This window comes from Lycium barbarum, chromosome 6, assembly GCF_019175385.1.
Source record: "Lycium barbarum isolate Lr01 chromosome 6, ASM1917538v2, whole genome shotgun sequence".
Lineage (NCBI taxonomy): Eukaryota > Viridiplantae > Streptophyta > Magnoliopsida > Solanales > Solanaceae > Lycium > Lycium barbarum.
Window position 1 is genome coordinate 59,033,795 of NC_083342.1, and position 17,333 is coordinate 59,051,127.

Sequence of the window (17,333 nt, forward strand, 5' to 3'; positions counted from 1 at the left end):
AACAATGGGACTTTTTAAGTGAGTATAATAAAATTTGGATACAAACAAAAAACCTAAAATGTTCTTTAAATAGGCTCCAAAAACGCACAGCAGAAAACTGACAAAAGTGCCCCCGATAGCAAGATCGACGGACCGTCGATCGTTTGACGATCCGTCGAGTGTTCCATCCTTTGTACCTTCAGCACTGTGTAATATTCGACGGTGTCGTCGACCAGTTCAATGCTCCGTCGAACATTCCGTCTTTTTCTCCTTTTGTTGAGAGATCCTGTTCGACGACACAAATGACTAACCGTCGATCAGTTCGACGCTTCGTCATTGCCTCCGTCCTTTGTCGTCTTCAACTTTGTCATCACTTGAAAATCGAGCTTATCGACGCTTCAAAGAACGGTTCGTCGTCTGATCGACGGACCGTTGATTCTTCATTTCTGGCCAATTTTCCTTTTGTTCTTTGCTTTTTGCTTTTGGGCCATTGTTTTCCTAAAACACAACAAAACATATTAACGAGAACCAGACTTACTTGAAAACAACCAAAATTCATAGTAAAAAGGCGTCGAATGGGCCACAAATCTGCAGCACATCAATACCCCCAACTTAGGATCTTTGCTTGTCCTCAAGCAAGTCATACAAAACAACCACAAAATAAAATTGCCACTATGCTAAAAATAAAGTGAAAGTGACTACGATGGTGTTTGCTCATTGCTACCGGCATGTGCATTTTAACTCAACTCCCTCTTTCATAATTTCCAAACAGGTTTCTTTCAAAACAAACTTGTTATAATTGACCTTGACGCTTTAATTGATGACATCACATTATTATAAGCATTTATGTATGCGAGTATTCGCCATTATGCCCTCACTTAGATTGGAAAATGTGCCACACACAATTTTTCAATGAGAATTGGGAGAAGGATGGATGAGAATAGAAAGCACTAGCGCTCACAAAGAAGTTCATGATTTACAAGTTCAGATGCCATATGCTTGCCTTTAATTTCAATGCCTAACACCTTCGAATGGTTCAGTTGTGATCACTATAGGACCTTTTCTTGGGTTGTAATGTAGGCTCGGGGACGGGTAGGATACTCATTTGGGAATTAGTGACTCATCCTCCTCAACACTACAGAATTTGACTTTTCTTCTCATGCCCAATCTATTCATTCTTCAACTCATGACTAAGATGCGATTTTACTCTTACTAGAATTTACAATCTTTTTATGAGACAACATTATTATTGCTATAAAACTATATATATACATACACATATGTACATGAAATTCTCTTTTTTTTTTTATAATTTGCTATCACATCTAGTCCTCGATTATGCAACTCACACACCCCCAGCTTTAGGCTTTTGGCCTTTACTTCACACATATACTACCCCCAGCTTAGGCGATTTGCCTCTTTTCTCTAGTAGTGTCAAGGAGGGAATAGGTGCAAAGATGGAATGAAGTCATGAAATGGGGAAAAGGTTTGTTACAGCTAATCAAGAGAAAAAATCAAAGGCTCAACATGGAAACTAGTGATATTCATATAGAACGGGTTTTGGGATTTTTAAGGCTGACGTGACTATTCAGAAGGAAAGCCTATGATCAATTCACAACCGACTATCCTAAGCAATATAGCATGACCTACCAGGCAAGTTCTTGATCCACATATGCTAATATTGAACACAAGAAGTTCTCACACTCACAATGGCATAAGGATTTGAACACTCAATTCATACACACTCTAATATCTATGATGTCACAAAAAGAACCATACATGTCAATTCAGTACAACCTGAGATACGCAATCAAATTTTGGAGGGGTCAATTTCAAATCAATCCATACAACACATCATAAATATCCTTTTTCATCAAAAATCCATGCCATAATTTCAAAATGCAACAACCATGAAAGTCACAATTACTTTAATCCATAAAATAAATATAAATACTGAAAAGTACATCAGGTCACCCCACCCCCAGCACAAAGAAGATGCATTGTCCCCAATGCATCAAAAATCATACCATCACCCCATGGTGGTGGTGCCGACCTGAAATATTCTAATCCTGCTTTTGCTGCCCAGGTGTCTCCCCCGCAGCAATCTGAATAGGAGCCCTCTCTGCTGCTGGTTCGGTGGACTGAAGCGGTGGAGCTGACTGGCTCTGTGGCTGCAGGTCCTGAGGGTCTATCGTGATCGGCCTGACTGGCGCTGGGATAGCACTAGTGCTGGAAGATGTGCCGGTGAACCTCATGTCCAGGCGTGACCACGGAATACCCTCCTGAAGCTCGAGGTCTTTATCCTCATTGTCCTCCTTCTCATCCTCATCATCAGCTATTTTGACAGGCCTCTTTCTTTTGCGACTCTCCCTCGGCTCATCCTCAGTCACCAAATCAACTACTCTGATCAAATCGGAAATGTTGGCGACTGGTGCAGGTGGTGTCGGGTCATCCACAATAATCTGCTCTCTTGTCCAAAGGGCCACAATCTCAACTAGGATCTGGTCAAGCTTGGTCTTCAAATCTCCCGAAGTACCAGACCCACTCTTCTTCTCAATAGTGAGTATCCGCATCTCCAAACGGTCAAGTCGTGCATTGACTCTAGCACGATGCCTCCCCATAGCCTCCTGAAGGGGCTCCAACTCCAGTGCAATCTCTTTCCGAACGAACCTACCCAACTGCTGTAGTATCCGGGTCACCTGCTGATCAGCACGCTCTGCCTTGATTGCAAACTCTCTGAAGTTGGCTCTATTGAGGACAAAGAGATCCTCAGAAGGTGATGCTGTGGCTGTCGGAGGAATAGGAGATGCAGATGGAATAGCAGGCCGAGGAGGTGCCTCACAAGAAGGGGTAGCAGCAGCTACAGATGGTGTGGAGGCCTCTGTGGTGGACAATCCATCTGTGCCCTGAGGTACTTAATCCGTGACATGCTCAGCCTGCTCTCCCATGAGCTCTAGCAATGAAGTACTGGTGGCCTGAGATGTACGGAGGGTCTCATCCCTACTCCGTGTAATGTCGCACACCTTTGTTGCTTGAAGAGTAGTGGCACATGTTTCAAAGTACCTCGCCTGGGTCAACCGACACAACTGCGTGATGAGGCACGAAAATATCAAGGTTTTCACCTCCTGTGGTGCGCGTGCCCGAATGGCCCTACTAATCAAATTACCCAAGTTCATTGGGTACCTCGATAGCATAGCAGCCACAACCACTGCTCTATCCGGTGTGACTATGTTATCTTCTCCCGTGGGCAGAACCCAATAGATGATGAAATTCCACCAAAATTTAGCTTCCAAGCTGATTTTTGCACCTTCATTTCTCAACCATGCGGCCTGGTCCGCTGGCCCTCTAGCCATCACCGTCGCAAACCATTCCCGTACAGATTGCTCAACTCGTCTTTCAAATTTATCATCATATTCCACTGTGGTCGATGCCACGAAGTCATCAACAAAATAAAACCGGTTGATTGTGCGTGCTGAGACGTCAACATGGACACCCTGAACATACACTGTGTCCAATGGAGGGGCGGATTTCAAAAGCTCTCTTGTTCTTGTGGCGCTGCTCGAGCATTACCCTGTATGTAGCATAGAATTCCCAAACCATGGTCTGGCAATAATCCCCTGGAGGCTGGACGAATGCCTCAAGATGATAATGCTGGATGAGATTGGTGATCTGAGGGTAGCTCTCCAAGACGCTCATACTGATTTGTTCTTCCTCTTGAATATTTCTCCTCGGATGACCCCCGTCGACTGTAGTGGCCCCTTTGACATATTACATTCGGCACCCTGCATAGGGCAAGCGGACTGCCGCTATCTCCATCTTTTGTAGCCGCAGCCGCTCGTGCTCCTCATCTGAATTTTGCTCAGGAATGGCTGGTTGGTCTGTCGCTGCATCACTAGAATCAGCGGATGTGGAGAATGAAGTCCCCGTAGTAGACTGAGAAGAGACCAAAGTGGGCGATTCTACTTGGTGGTCTGAGCTCTCGATCGAGTCGTTGGGACTATCGCTTGATTGTCAGAGTCATAGGGTTCGTCCCTAAGAGTAAGGGCTATTTGACCCCAACCTCGGCCTTGTCTGGGACTACCACCCCGCTTGACTTGCTTCTTTGGAGGCATTCCCGAGAAAAGAAAACACTTCAGTGTTAAGATAACCATAAAACACATAAAAGAATCAGTTAAAAGTACAAGACATGCGATCATTGTTAAGGCTGCCAGTGGTCCGTCGATGTGCTAAAGAATCATCAAATAGATCGACGAAGCGTCGAAGTTCCCGTTGAACTATTCGACGCACCGTCGATCGCTGTTGAGCCACTGGAAATCGTGATCAAAAGACGGTGAGAAATACGGGCCGTCGATCTCATCATCGATCTCATTTCAGCATCATTGGCCACTGGAAATTTGAACTAAACGACGGTGGGAAAGACGCCCCATCGATAGATTCGACGAGTCGTCGAATCCACCGTCGATGCTGTATTTTGCACGAACATTAGATAAGGCTGATTTAACGTTAAATAGGATGGTCCGTCGATTGAATCGACCGGCCGTCGAATTGAGCGTCGAATGTTTTTCGCATGCTAGACTATAGATCCTACACATTCTTTGGCCGATGTGCCAACCGTCACGTATTTTGGGGTTACTCAGACTTCACCCTATGTTGCCTTGGGTTAGACTAGGGAAAACATTTGGCGGGCCAAACAACGTGAAGGTCGTAATGCCCTCCAAGCCATTGTGACCCACAATGCCCTACTTTGGCATTTCATCGAACAGTTGGTGGGAAAAATAACAACAACCTCATGACTGAGGTTTATTTGTCGTAATGCCCTCTGACTTGGCTAAAAATAAATCACCCAACAACCACAGACAAATCAACAAACCACCCCCAGCAAAAAAATATGAGCATACCAGGCGAAAATAACACGATGAAAAAACAGGGAAAGCAATCAAAATTAAGCAACATAAGCCCTAGAATGCAAAAACAAACAATCACAAGGGAAAATTAATCCAGTAAGTCACATACCTTGAAGATGAGTTCAACTTTCTAGAAATGGAAAACTACTCGAAAAATCACACACAAAGAGGGATAAAGTAGTAGGGCAGGAGGGGGGGGGGGGGGTCGTGGAAGTGGCGGTAGTGGCTGGTGAAGAAAGGGGAGAGTGGGTAGGGTTGGGGTAGAAGTTAAGGAAAAAGGGGAGAAGTGGTAGCGAGAGAGAGAGAGAAATAGAGAAAGAGAGACTATACATATAAAAATGGGCAGGGCAACAGACTTGGGTTATAAACCCACGTCCCTGAACCGTCGGGTTAAAAAGACGGAGGGAGTGTTCAATCGACGGAGCGTTGAGTCAATCGACATTCCGTCTTTTTGACACGACCCTCCGTGTCTCTCTCTTTTTTTTATATTTAAAAAAGCAGAAGAACGCCCATCGATCTGACCGTCGATCAGTTCGACGGAGCGTCAAACCTGTCGTCGATTTGCCATTATTTCCAGTGACCAATCTTTCATGTTATCCACTCGACGGTGCATTCAACGTTTCGTTGATCAGATCGACGGTCCATCGAATGTGTCGTGTAACTGCTGTCCTGGTAATTTCTGGGTTCAACACTTAGGTTCTGCAACACATCAACAAACATTAAAACAACACAACAACAAAAATTAACGGAAGGAAAGAAAAATATATTGCAAAAAATGCACATGGGTTGCCTCCCAAGAAGCGCACAATTTAACATCGCGGCACGACGTGATGCCACTTTTGATGCTAAGGTCCGGTGCCATATTTTAACCGGTGAGCATCGACAATCTTGTCTCCATCAACCATCCAATGGTAGTGCTTTACCCGATGGTCATTGACTCTGAAAGTACGTGTCCCGTCGTTATACTTTAACTCCAATGACCCATTGGGTGACACACTTCACCAAAGTAAAAGGGCCGGACCACTTGGATTTCAACTTGCCCGGAAAGAGCTTCAACCTTGAATTGAACAACAACACCGAATCACCCGGTTGAAAATCTCACTTCAGAAGTTTGACATCATGATAGTGTTTCATCCTTTCTTTGTACAAACTCGCACTCTCATAGGCATGATACCGAAACTCATCCATTTCATTCATTTGAAACAACCGTAGCTTGGTTGCTTCGTCCTAATTCATGCTTAGTTTTTTAATGCCCACAAAGCCTTGTGTTCGAGTTCAACAGGTAAATGACAAGCTTTACCGAACAACAACCAATAAGGAGATGTATTAATGGGTATCTTGAACGCTGTTCTTTAAGCCCAAAGAGCGTTAGCAAGCTTAGATGACCAATCAGTTCGGTTTGCATTAACCATCTTTGCTAAAATGTTCTTTATCTCCCGATTTGAGACTTCGACTTGCCCACTAGTTTGGGGGTGGTAAGGAGTTGCCACCCTGTGCTGCACTTCATATTTCTCCAAGAGATTAGCGAATTTCTCATTGCAAAACTGTGTGCCACCATCACTAATTATTGCCCGTGGAGTGCCAAACCTTGTGAATATGTTGCTTTTGAGAAATTTGGTGACACTCTTGCCATCATTATTGGGCAATGCTACAGCTTCAACCCACTTGGACACATAGTCAACCGCGACAAAGATGTATCGTATGCCACGAGAACTTACAAAGAGGCCCATAAAGTCAATGCCCCACACATCAAATAGTTCAACCTCCATGACAAAATTCATTGGCATTTCATGCTTCTTCCTAATTGATCCTTGGCGTTGACATTGGTCACAAGATTACACCATCAAATTTGCATCATGATAAATGGTGGGCCAATAATAGCCACATTCAAGCACTTTAGCTGCTGTGCGGTTCCCACTGTGATGACCCCTCACGGGAGAGTCATGGCAAGCTTTCAAGATTTTCATAGCCTCAGATTCGGCCACGCATCGCCGAATGATGTTGTCGGCAGAAGTGCGGAATAAATAGGGCTCATCCCAATAGTATTGACGACTATCTCTCAAGAATTTCTTCATTGGTAAGCCTTGATATCGTCGGGGATAAGACCTGTCACCAAGAAGTTGGCGATATCTGCGTACCAAGGGGCAACCTCACAAGATACATCCAAGAGCCTCTCATCAGGGAAAACATCATTTAACTCAAGATTTTCACTTGGTCTCCCAGCTTCCTCAAGTCTAGATAGATGATCTACAACTTGGTTTTCACAACCTTTTCGATCTTTGACCTCAAAGTCAAACTCTTGCAACAACAAGACCCAACGAATCAACCTGGGCTTTGCATCTTTCTTTGTCATCAAGTATCTCAAGGTTGCATGATCCGTATGAACAACCACTTTAAATCCAAGTAGATAGGCCTGGAACTTCTCAAACGCGTAGACAATGGCTAGAAGCTCTTGCTCGATGATGGTATAATTCATTTGAGCTCCATTGAGGGTCTTTCTAGCATAATAAATTGGGTGCATGATTTTGTTGTGCCTTTGCCCAAGCACCGCACCAATAGCAAATCCGCTTGTATCACACATAAGCTCAAATGGCATTGACCAATCCGGAGATACAATAATTGGAGTAGAGGTGAGCATTACCTTCAACTCATTAATGCCTTAAGGCACTTCTCATCAAATGCAAACATAGCTTCTTTTTCAAGAAGCTTACACATCTGGTTGGCGATCTTGGAGAAATCTTTGATGAATCGCCGATAGAAACTGACATGTCCCAAGAAACTGCGAACCCCTTTGACAGAGATTGGTGGTGGGAGCTTGGCTATGTCATCAACTTTTGCTCGATCTACCTCAATGCCCTTCTTGGAAATATTATGGCCAAGGACAATCCCTTCTGTCACCATGAAATGACATTTCTCCCAATTAAGTACAAGGTTGGTTTCTTCACACCGCTTCAATACCTTACCGAGATTGGCGAGACATTCGTCAAAGGAGTCACCAACAACAGAAAAATCATCCATGAAGACTTCCAAGAAATCTTCCACCATATCTGAGAAAATAGACATCATACACCGTTGGAAAGTAGCCAGGGCATTGCACAAGCCGAAAGGCATGCGGCTGAAAGCAAAAGTGCCATAAGGACAAGTGAAAGTGGTCTTCTCCTAGTCCTCTAATGCAATGTTGATTTGGTTGTACCCCGAGTACCCATCCAAAAAGAAATAATAAGCTCTTCCAGCTAGCCGATCTAGCATTTGATCAATAAAAGGCATAGGGAAGTGGTCTTTACAAGGTGTTGTGTTTAGCTTTCGGTAGTCCATACACACTCTCCATCCGGTGACTGTCCTTGTAGGAATCAACTCATTCTTGGAGTTAGGGACAACAGTGATGCCCCCCTTCTTTGGCAAACATTGCCGGACTCTCCCATGGACTGTTTGCAATTAGGTATACAACACCCACATCCAATCATTTGATTATCTCTTTCTTGACCACTTCTTGCATAGGAGGGTTTAGCCTCCTTTGATGCTCTACACTTGATGAACTATCCTCCTCAAGCTCGATTCTATGTTCACAAATACCGGAGGGAATTCCCCTAATATCTACAATAGTCCACCCAATAGATCTTCGCTGTTATATCCCGTGTTTTGTGCATTCGGAAAATTTTGTAATAATTTTGAGTTGTAAGAAATAAGGTCATAATTGATTATTTTTTTAACATATGAGTTGTGCATGAAAGAATATTTGTGTGGAAGTGTTGAGGAAGGCTAGGGGCAAAATTGGAATTTTGTAAATTAGTTTCGGGAATTACAAAATGTGATCCATAAGTCATTGAGCTCAAACAAAAAGAGAACAAGGAGGCCCAACCCAATAGGGTGGCCGGCCATGACTTGGAAAAAGATAAAAAAAGATCCAAGCCCATGGAATTAATCATGTGATAAATTAATAAAAGGGTCAATTATTCATCAAAATCTCCTAGAACTTTCAAGAGGAGCAAAAGAGAAAAACAAAGAAAACAAGAGGAGCAAAAGAGAAGGCCATTCGGCCATAGCTCCAAATTTTTGTCCCTCAAAATCTTGTTCCAAAAAATTATTTTCTTGTTGTATTCCCACTAATTCAAGGGTCCTCTACAACTTTGTGTAGTTGTTTTGGAGGATAGGGTACTTGTTTCATCAATCTCACACCTTGGTCAAGTGAAAAAGTTGAAGAGAAAAGGTAAGAATTAATCCCTTTTAATTACGTTATGAGGACTTGTTTATGTTGTAGTATGTAGAAATGGGTAGAATTTATAGAAATATGAAAGTTTGCATGGTGGGTGTGCATGTGTGCATATGGCCGAAAATGAGGTAATGGAAGGGGAAGATTAAAAATTCTATTTGTTATGTTAATTGTGTTGTAATGGCTTTGTGGAGTAAATGGAAGAATGTTAGCCAAAAATGTGTAAGAAAAGTAGTTGTTAAGTGTTGTAGGAAGATTTGTGGATTTATGGGAAATTTATATAATTATGAAAAAGAATTGTTAATGTGCAAATTATGATTGTTGATAATGAAATTGGGAGATGAAAATGTGTTACGAATATTTATGTTGAAGATTAGAGGTTTTGGATGAATTATGGTTTTGGTGGAAATTTTGGTATATTTTGTAAATATTTTGTAGAATGATATGAAATGCTCCCGAATACAATTAGAATGATCTTGATTAGTAATGAATGTGAAAATGTTGAGATTTGTTGGAAATGCGAAGTTAGATTGGGAGTTGTTGCATTATTTGGAAAAGAAGACTATTTACGTTAGAATGCATTTCTAGCCGATGGTTGATATTGGTGAGATTGTTGTTGGTATGGTTGCTGCTATTTTGGCCGAGTTTAAATCTCGGGGATGTTATATGTATAGGGGAGATGCTGCCCAAATTTTTGTAGACAAGTATTGGTTGAGATTGTAATCTTAAAGCCTTACAATTAACATTTGGTAATTGTGACCAAATTGTAGATTTTGGCGAACTTGAGACTTGATTTTGGAGACGTGTAGGAAGCGAAAAAGGTATGTAAAGCTACCCCTCTCTTTCTTTTGGCATGTCCTAGGTGTACTAGGTTTGGATTTGAGTCTTGGAGGTTATTCTGCTCATAGAAATTCGAGTCTAAGTTTTGGCACTATTCATTCAATATAATTGAACTATAATACTTATGTCTTGTTGGAAAACTGTTCAAACATCCATAACTTGCACAAACGTGATAGAATCGCTTTGGAACTTTCATGGATGACTCCATAGAGTCTAATGTTCGTAATTTATGTCCACCACCTCGACTTGACCCGAGGTGGGCCCATTAGTCCCGAGACTTCCTTCGTTTGTCTTACTTAATCTACTTTTGTATGATATAAAGAGGGGACTTTTGCCTATGAACTTAAGGCTCCGTTTGATTTGCTCCATAAGTTATTTGAAAACTCCTAAATGTGAACGATACTAAATTTTCAGAAAATGGCTTATGAGGTATTTTTCGAAAGTTTTGTAAATTTAAAGGCTCATATCTTTTGTATACTAATTCTGACAGACTCGATACTTATTTTGAACTTTCTGATCTCAATATATAAATATGTGTATTTGTTTGTCGAGTCTTGGAATTTAATTGTGTATATGCATATGGTCTCCGCACTACTCTGCTCGTGCCTATTACTATGATATCGTTCGCCGGATCCCGGGCTGATTTGTGATCGTGCGCACTGTGATATGGCTTATGATATGTTTTGATGATATGATATGATGTGATCATATGTTCTGTTCGGGGTGTACGGAGATTTGAAACCTTCTGGAATATGCTGTGTTGTGGCACCAGCGTCGGAGTGGTGACCACGTTCCTGAGCCTTATGCATGATTTTCTATTTGCATTATGTACATATGTCTTCAGTATAGGTTTTGATATATTGATCCGGTATTCTCTCTCTGTACCTTTCACTTCAGTTACGGTTTCGATTTCTGTACTTTATGCTTTACATACTCAGTACATCATTCGTACTGGCCCCCTTTCTTTGGGGGCTGCGTTTCATGCCCGCAGGTACCGAGGTTCGTGATCTGCCAGTGTAGGCCACACATTCTGCTATTACAGAGTGCTCCTTTGATCCGGAGCCCATATGTTGGTACACATTTTTTTTGTGATGTATATGCTTCTGTATATTTGACCATTTGGGGTACGGCGGGGCCCTGTCCCGTCATATGATTCCGTTATGGTTTGTAGAGGCCTGTAGTCATATATGTGGGTAATGGGTTATGTGTGTGTTCGTTTGTCTATGATCTACGTCTTAATGCGGTCCCGTTTGCTATTATGGCCAAACCGGCCTAATTGTCTGTACACGTGCATGTATCTTGCGATGTAGATTCCGCCAATCTATAAGATTTGGATGCGGCCTAAATGGCCTGTATGTTTGTATATGTGCACATGTTCGGCGATGTGTATTCCGCCGCCTCTGTTGGTTCTGATATGATGATATTTGCTTTCAGTCCGTTAAGGATGATTAATATGAAAATCTGAGTTAGATTAAAATATGAGGAGTTAGTATGTAAGTCTGTTTGGGGTGTCCAAATAGGACATCAGTCGCGGCCCACGGAGCTGGGTCGTGACATTCGCTAAGCCCGCAACACTTCAAGCACCTTTTGAGTTTGTTCCTCACTTAACAAAGATGAGAGAATAACCGGTAAAGTATTATCTGGGCCAAGAAAAGCATACTTGAAATGAGAGGGAAATAACTTGAGCTCAAGTTTTGGTGGCTGAATAATCGAAAGCTTAGCCGGAGGAATGGTTCTTTTATCAAGATCAAGAGATAATTTCTTCGGCTCATAAGAGTATGAACCCCGGCCAATGAGAGAATTAACTGTTTCAACATACCACTTCATGTTATCCGCCTTGAAGTTCACCAAAATAGCCGAAAGTGTCTCGTTAAAGTGCTCCTCTTCTAACTTATGCCCCACCGCTTCGTCTATCACATCGAATGAATCAATGACCGAAATGCTCTCATAAGCACTAGGCAATTTTAACCCCTTGCTAGCTTGGAAGGTTACCTCTTCATCATTGACCCGAAATATTATTTCATTCTTTTTCGAGTCCATTAGGGCTCTCCCGGTGGCAAGAAAAGGCCTTCCCAGGATAATTGGGACTTCTTTGTCAACCGCACAATCAAGGATGCCAAAATATGTCGGTAGTAAGAATTCCCCCACTTTAACAAGGATGTCATCAACAACCCCTACCGGTCTTTTGATAGTTCTATCGGCCATTTGGAGACGCATGCTCGTTGGTCTAGGTGTTCCCAAACCAACTTTCTTATATATGGCCAGTGGCATCAAATTAATACTAGCTCCATTGTCACATAAAGCACGAGCAAAATCATGATGACCGATGGTGCAAGGGATAGTGAAAGCCCTGGGATCTCCCTTCTTTTCATCCTTTGATGACGAAATAATAGCGCTCACACAGTGGGTGACTCCCACCGTATCATGCTTGATTGGCCTTTTCTTCGTCAACAATTCTTTCAAGTATTTAGCAAATCCCGACATTTCTTGGAATGCGTCTAACAATGGGATATTCATTGACAACCCTTTCAATTGGTCGTAGAATCGTTGACACTTGGCATCCTCCGTTCTTTTCATCAATCTTTGTGGGAACGGGGGAGGAGACTTATATGTTTGAGTCAAGGGTTTAATTTCTCCCGTGACTTTGCTCTTTTGAAAGCTCTCACCAGTAGCTTTTTCAACACTTGGCTCCTCGTCACCCTTTTGAACACTAGGGTGCACTTCCTTCTCTTTCTCAATAATAACATGCACTTCAATTGGTGCCTCTATTTCTTCTTCAACCTCTTCTTTAACAACCTCATCAATAATTGGCTCGAAAATAATAGGTTCAACCACTTTCTGATTTACCAAGTCAAGGATCTTTCCGCTTCTAGTTGAAATAGCTTTGCATGAGGCAGTGTGATCGTCTCCACTACCCCTTGGGTTTGGAACTGTGTCGCTAGGAAGCCCCCTCTTTGCGGTGGATGTTGCTCACGAGAAAGATCTCGCATTTGTGACTCCAGTTTATGAATTGAAGCGGTGTGAAAGCCTACCACTTCGGTCAAATTCTCCATCTTCTTGTCACTATTATGCTGGTTGTCCAGTATCTTTTCAAGCATAGATTCAATTTGAGAAGTCCCTTGATCATTGGAAGGACCTTCTCACGAATTTTGAGAGTTAGACGTGCGGCCCTTTAGTGGAACATAGGCATTGGGATTCCGATTACCATAATTGTTGTTGTTGTAATCCCTCCTGTCCGATCCACCATATTCATTTCGGCCATATTGATTGCTTTGTGGTTGGGGTCTCCATTGCTTTTGATAACCCCCTTAAGAGTGATCGATATAATTTGCATCCTCACGTTGTGGCTGCCCCTCTAGATAAGCTTCCTCCGAGACTTGGTACATTCCGGGAGTATGAGGTGGCATCTCATCGACAACATTCACACTTTTATCTTCTTTCTCCGTAAGCCTCTTTGACGACAAATCCACGGTGGTTTGCAATTGAGCAAAAGCATGATCTCGCTCATGATTTTCTTTGGCCACCGCAGCAGCAGAGGGACTACCATATGACAGGACTTCACTATCTCTCGAGTGCCAAACTTGATTGTGGGTGGTGAGATTATCAAGCAAACGGGTGATAACGATAAATGACTTGTCCATGAACCATCCTCCTGCGGCAGTATTGACAGCAATCTGAATCATTGTATCTAAGCCCTTGTAGAATTTCTCCGTAAGAATAGCATCCGGAAATCCGTGAGTTGGAGATTGAGCTAGATAATACTTGAAACGCTCCCATGCTGAATATAATTGTTCCCTCGGAAGTTGTTTCAACTCAAAGATCTTATCCCGAAGCTCAACCTTTTTGCTTGGAGGGAACCATTTCTTCAAAAATGTATTGGCTAACTCGTTCCAGGTATGAATAGAATTGCTGGGGAGCTTTTCATACTATTCCCTGGCTTGGCCTGTCAAGGAATATTTAAAGACCCGTAACCGAAGTGCATCGGCAGAAACAGGACCTTGGGATTGTTGGGCACATACATGCAAGAAGTTCTTCAAATGTCGAAGTGGACAATCCTCTGAAGAATTTCGAAAATAACCTTTAAGTTTCAGCAGCTGATAGATATAGTTATCAATTTTGAAGGTAGCATTTCCAGTTCTAGGAGGAACCACAGCAGAAGCATAATCAGTTTCATTGATGAATTCTACAAATATATTTTCATCCTCATCCTCTTCTGGTGCAGGTGGGTTCACTTGGAGTCCACCTTGGTTTCCTTGATTCCGATTCGGTTTTCCTGCCATGTTCACCTGGTTCACCACAACAGTAAATAAGGTGTGATGGAATAGAAAAAGTTTTAAAGAAGAGTATACAACAATCAGTAATTTCTTGTTATATCCCGTATTTTGTACATTCGGATGTTTCAAGATAATCGCGATAAGTTAAGGGCAAGGCTATTATTTTCCTTCCGATTTTATTTTAATACACAAGTTGGTTATTAGTGGTATGGAAATATTGAGAACGTCTAGGGGTAAAAAGGGAAAAATAAAAAAAATATGGTCATGAAAGCCACCATGGCCGTGTGGCTTAAGTGGGTCCCACCCATGGCTTGGACAATTAACTCAAGCCATGAGTGGCGGCATGTGTCCACTTTATATTTGTAGGAGCCATGTATATATATATATATATATATATATATATATATATATATATATAAGTGATGACCAAAGCAAGGCATATTCATCATCTTCACAATTCAAGAAACTTCAAGAAGAATATAGAGGCATTCGGCCATGGCTAGCAAAATTGATGCCATAAAAATTGATTAAGAAAAATAATTTTCTTCTAGTATTCCAACCAATTGGAAGGCCCTTATTAACGTGGAGTAGTTGTTGGAGCAAGCAAAGCATTTATTTGTGCAATTTACCAACCCTAGCCAAGTTGAGAAGTGAAAGGGTAAAGGTAAGGTTTAATCTCCTTTTCTATGTGTTAGAGATGATTTGTGAGTGTTGTAGTATGTTGAAATGGATGAAATTCATAAAATATGTGTGTGTAAGATGTGGCCGAATAGGGGCTGTGTTGGTAAGATGTGATGAATTGATTTTATTTAGTATTTTTGGTTGTTGTTGTTGTGGATTCCAAGATGAAAAAAAGGTTTGATGGCTTAAAATGAAGTTGTAATCGTTGTGGGTTGTTATAGAAGTTAATGTGACATTAGCATGGTTTCTTATATTTGTATGAATGATGTTGTTAACGTGTGGTTGTTGGTATAATTCATGAACTTGGAAGCGAGGAATGTGTTGTTGTTGTTCTTATTGAGTTTGGAAGATTGTAAGTTGAGTTTGTGGTTAACTTGAATGTAAATGAAATGCTGTCGAATTATGTAGAAAGGGTTGCTAACGTTAGAATGCATTTTGAATTAATTGTTGAAGTTGAAAATATGATTGTTGGTATTGTTGTTGATGATTTGGCCGAGTTGAATTCTTGGGGTTGGTTGAATTTACAGGGGAAATGCTGCCCAAATTTCTGTAGGTGAATTGCTAGCTTGGAATCGGATTCCTAAATACCTATAGCTAATGATTGCTATCTTCTGACGTTGTTGTAGATCTTGGGAAAGCCGAGACTTAAGTTCGGATTAGCCTAGGAAGCGGACTAGGTATGTAAGGCTTACCCTTTCTTTCTTTGGCATGTCCTAGAGCTAAGTAAGGTATGACACGCATCTTGGGGCAACTCTATTCTTTAATTCCGAGCTTGTTTACGATTTTTATTCACTTCTTGACACGAGCATACTTGGTATAGTCGAGTCTGTTGTATGATTGAATAGCGAGCAAAGCATAAAGAGTCCATGTTCCTAAAAAGGTTCTATAAGGATTAATGTCCCTAACTTTCATAGGCGGTCTCGGATTGCTTTGAAACGTTCGTAGAGGTTTCTGCAATTAATAATGTCCATAACTTTCGTATGCAAACTCGAATTGACTCGATACGTGTTTATGATCCTTCTAGTGTTGATTAGCGTACTTACCTATTGAGTCCCAAATATTGGTTTATATGCATATGGTTTCTCACTACTCTGCTCGTGCATACTGTTGTTACATCTTTCACCGAGTCCTTCACTAGAGGGTCGGGTACGGTATATATATATATATATATACGATGACATGATGATATGATGATACGGGGATGGCGGCCAAGAGGGCATATGATGACTTTATTCACCGAGTCCCTCACTAGAGGGACGGGTACGGTATATACATACATGATGATATGATAGTATGCTGACATGATGGCATGATCTTATCCACCGAGTCCCATAATGGGCCGGGTACGGTATATACATACATGGTGATATGATAGTATGCTGACATGATGACATGATCTTATCCACCGAGTCCCATAATGGGCCGGGTACGGTATATGATAATGATATGCATGATTTTCATTTCATAAGGCAAGTGTATTGATGGTTTTAAAAGTAATACTTGTTTCGGGCAAATCTCCATTTTAGTTATGATCCTCTTTACTGTATTTCATGCCTTACATGCTCAGTACATATTCCGTACTGACCCCCTTCTTCGGGGGCTGTGTTTCATGCCACACAGGTGTATACAGATGAGTAGAGGACATTGCTAGGAGATGTTCCAGCTGGATTGACGAGCTCCGTTTCTTTCCGGAGTGTTGCCGAGTCAGAGTATCTACGTTATGGTATATAGCATGTTAGAGACTTTGCAGACAACATGTATACAGGATGTCAGTCTTGTAAGCAGCTCTGCAAGCTGACGTACCATTATGCATTATGTTACAAATTCCATATGACTACAGATCTTACTTGATTTGAGAACGACGAAGAGAATGGTTTTGACAAGTTTTCATTATGCATTTCATTTCGTAACTTAAGAGTCCAGTGAGGTTATGAATATAACGAGAACTAATGGGGTTCGCTCGGCTCTGAGTATGGGGTCGGGTGCCCATCATGCCCTATCAAGATTAGGGTGTGACAAATTGGTATCAGAGCAGTTCGTCCTAGAGGGTTGTCTGCAAAGTCGTGTCCGGTAGAGTCCTGTTTATGGGTGTGAAGCCGGCCACACTTATAAACAGGAGGCTGCAGAGCATCTAGGAATTATTGGCCTTCTTTCTGTCTTAGATCGTGCGATAGATCCAAGTCATAGGAAATGAGATTCCTTGCACTAACCTTTGATCTTAGCAGAAACACAGTATGGACGGGAGAAGGTGAGTGATGATATGGAAAGTCACAGGGGTAAGTTTTGATATCTTCATTCTTTGCCTGAAATTGGGAGCCCTGGGTGGCTGGGATATGTCGTATACATATGTATGCCCTGTAAGGCATTGTTGGTATTTGCTGCGTGCAGATTTTGAATAGTACGAATTGTAAAGGAGACTCTTCCAGAATTTTTCAAAATCAGGTC

At 41.8% G+C, this 17,333-nt stretch overlaps 1 non-coding gene across 1 annotated transcript; it reads left to right on the top strand.

The window, feature by feature from the left end:
- Window positions 1-13,662: 13,662 nt before the first annotated feature.
- LOC132600986 (small nucleolar RNA R71) lies at window positions 13,663-13,768 on the top strand. The gene has a single exon (XR_009567440.1). It is a non-coding gene; the product is annotated as a small nucleolar RNA R71 (small nucleolar RNA).
- The last annotated feature ends 3,565 nt before the right edge of the window (window positions 13,769-17,333 follow it).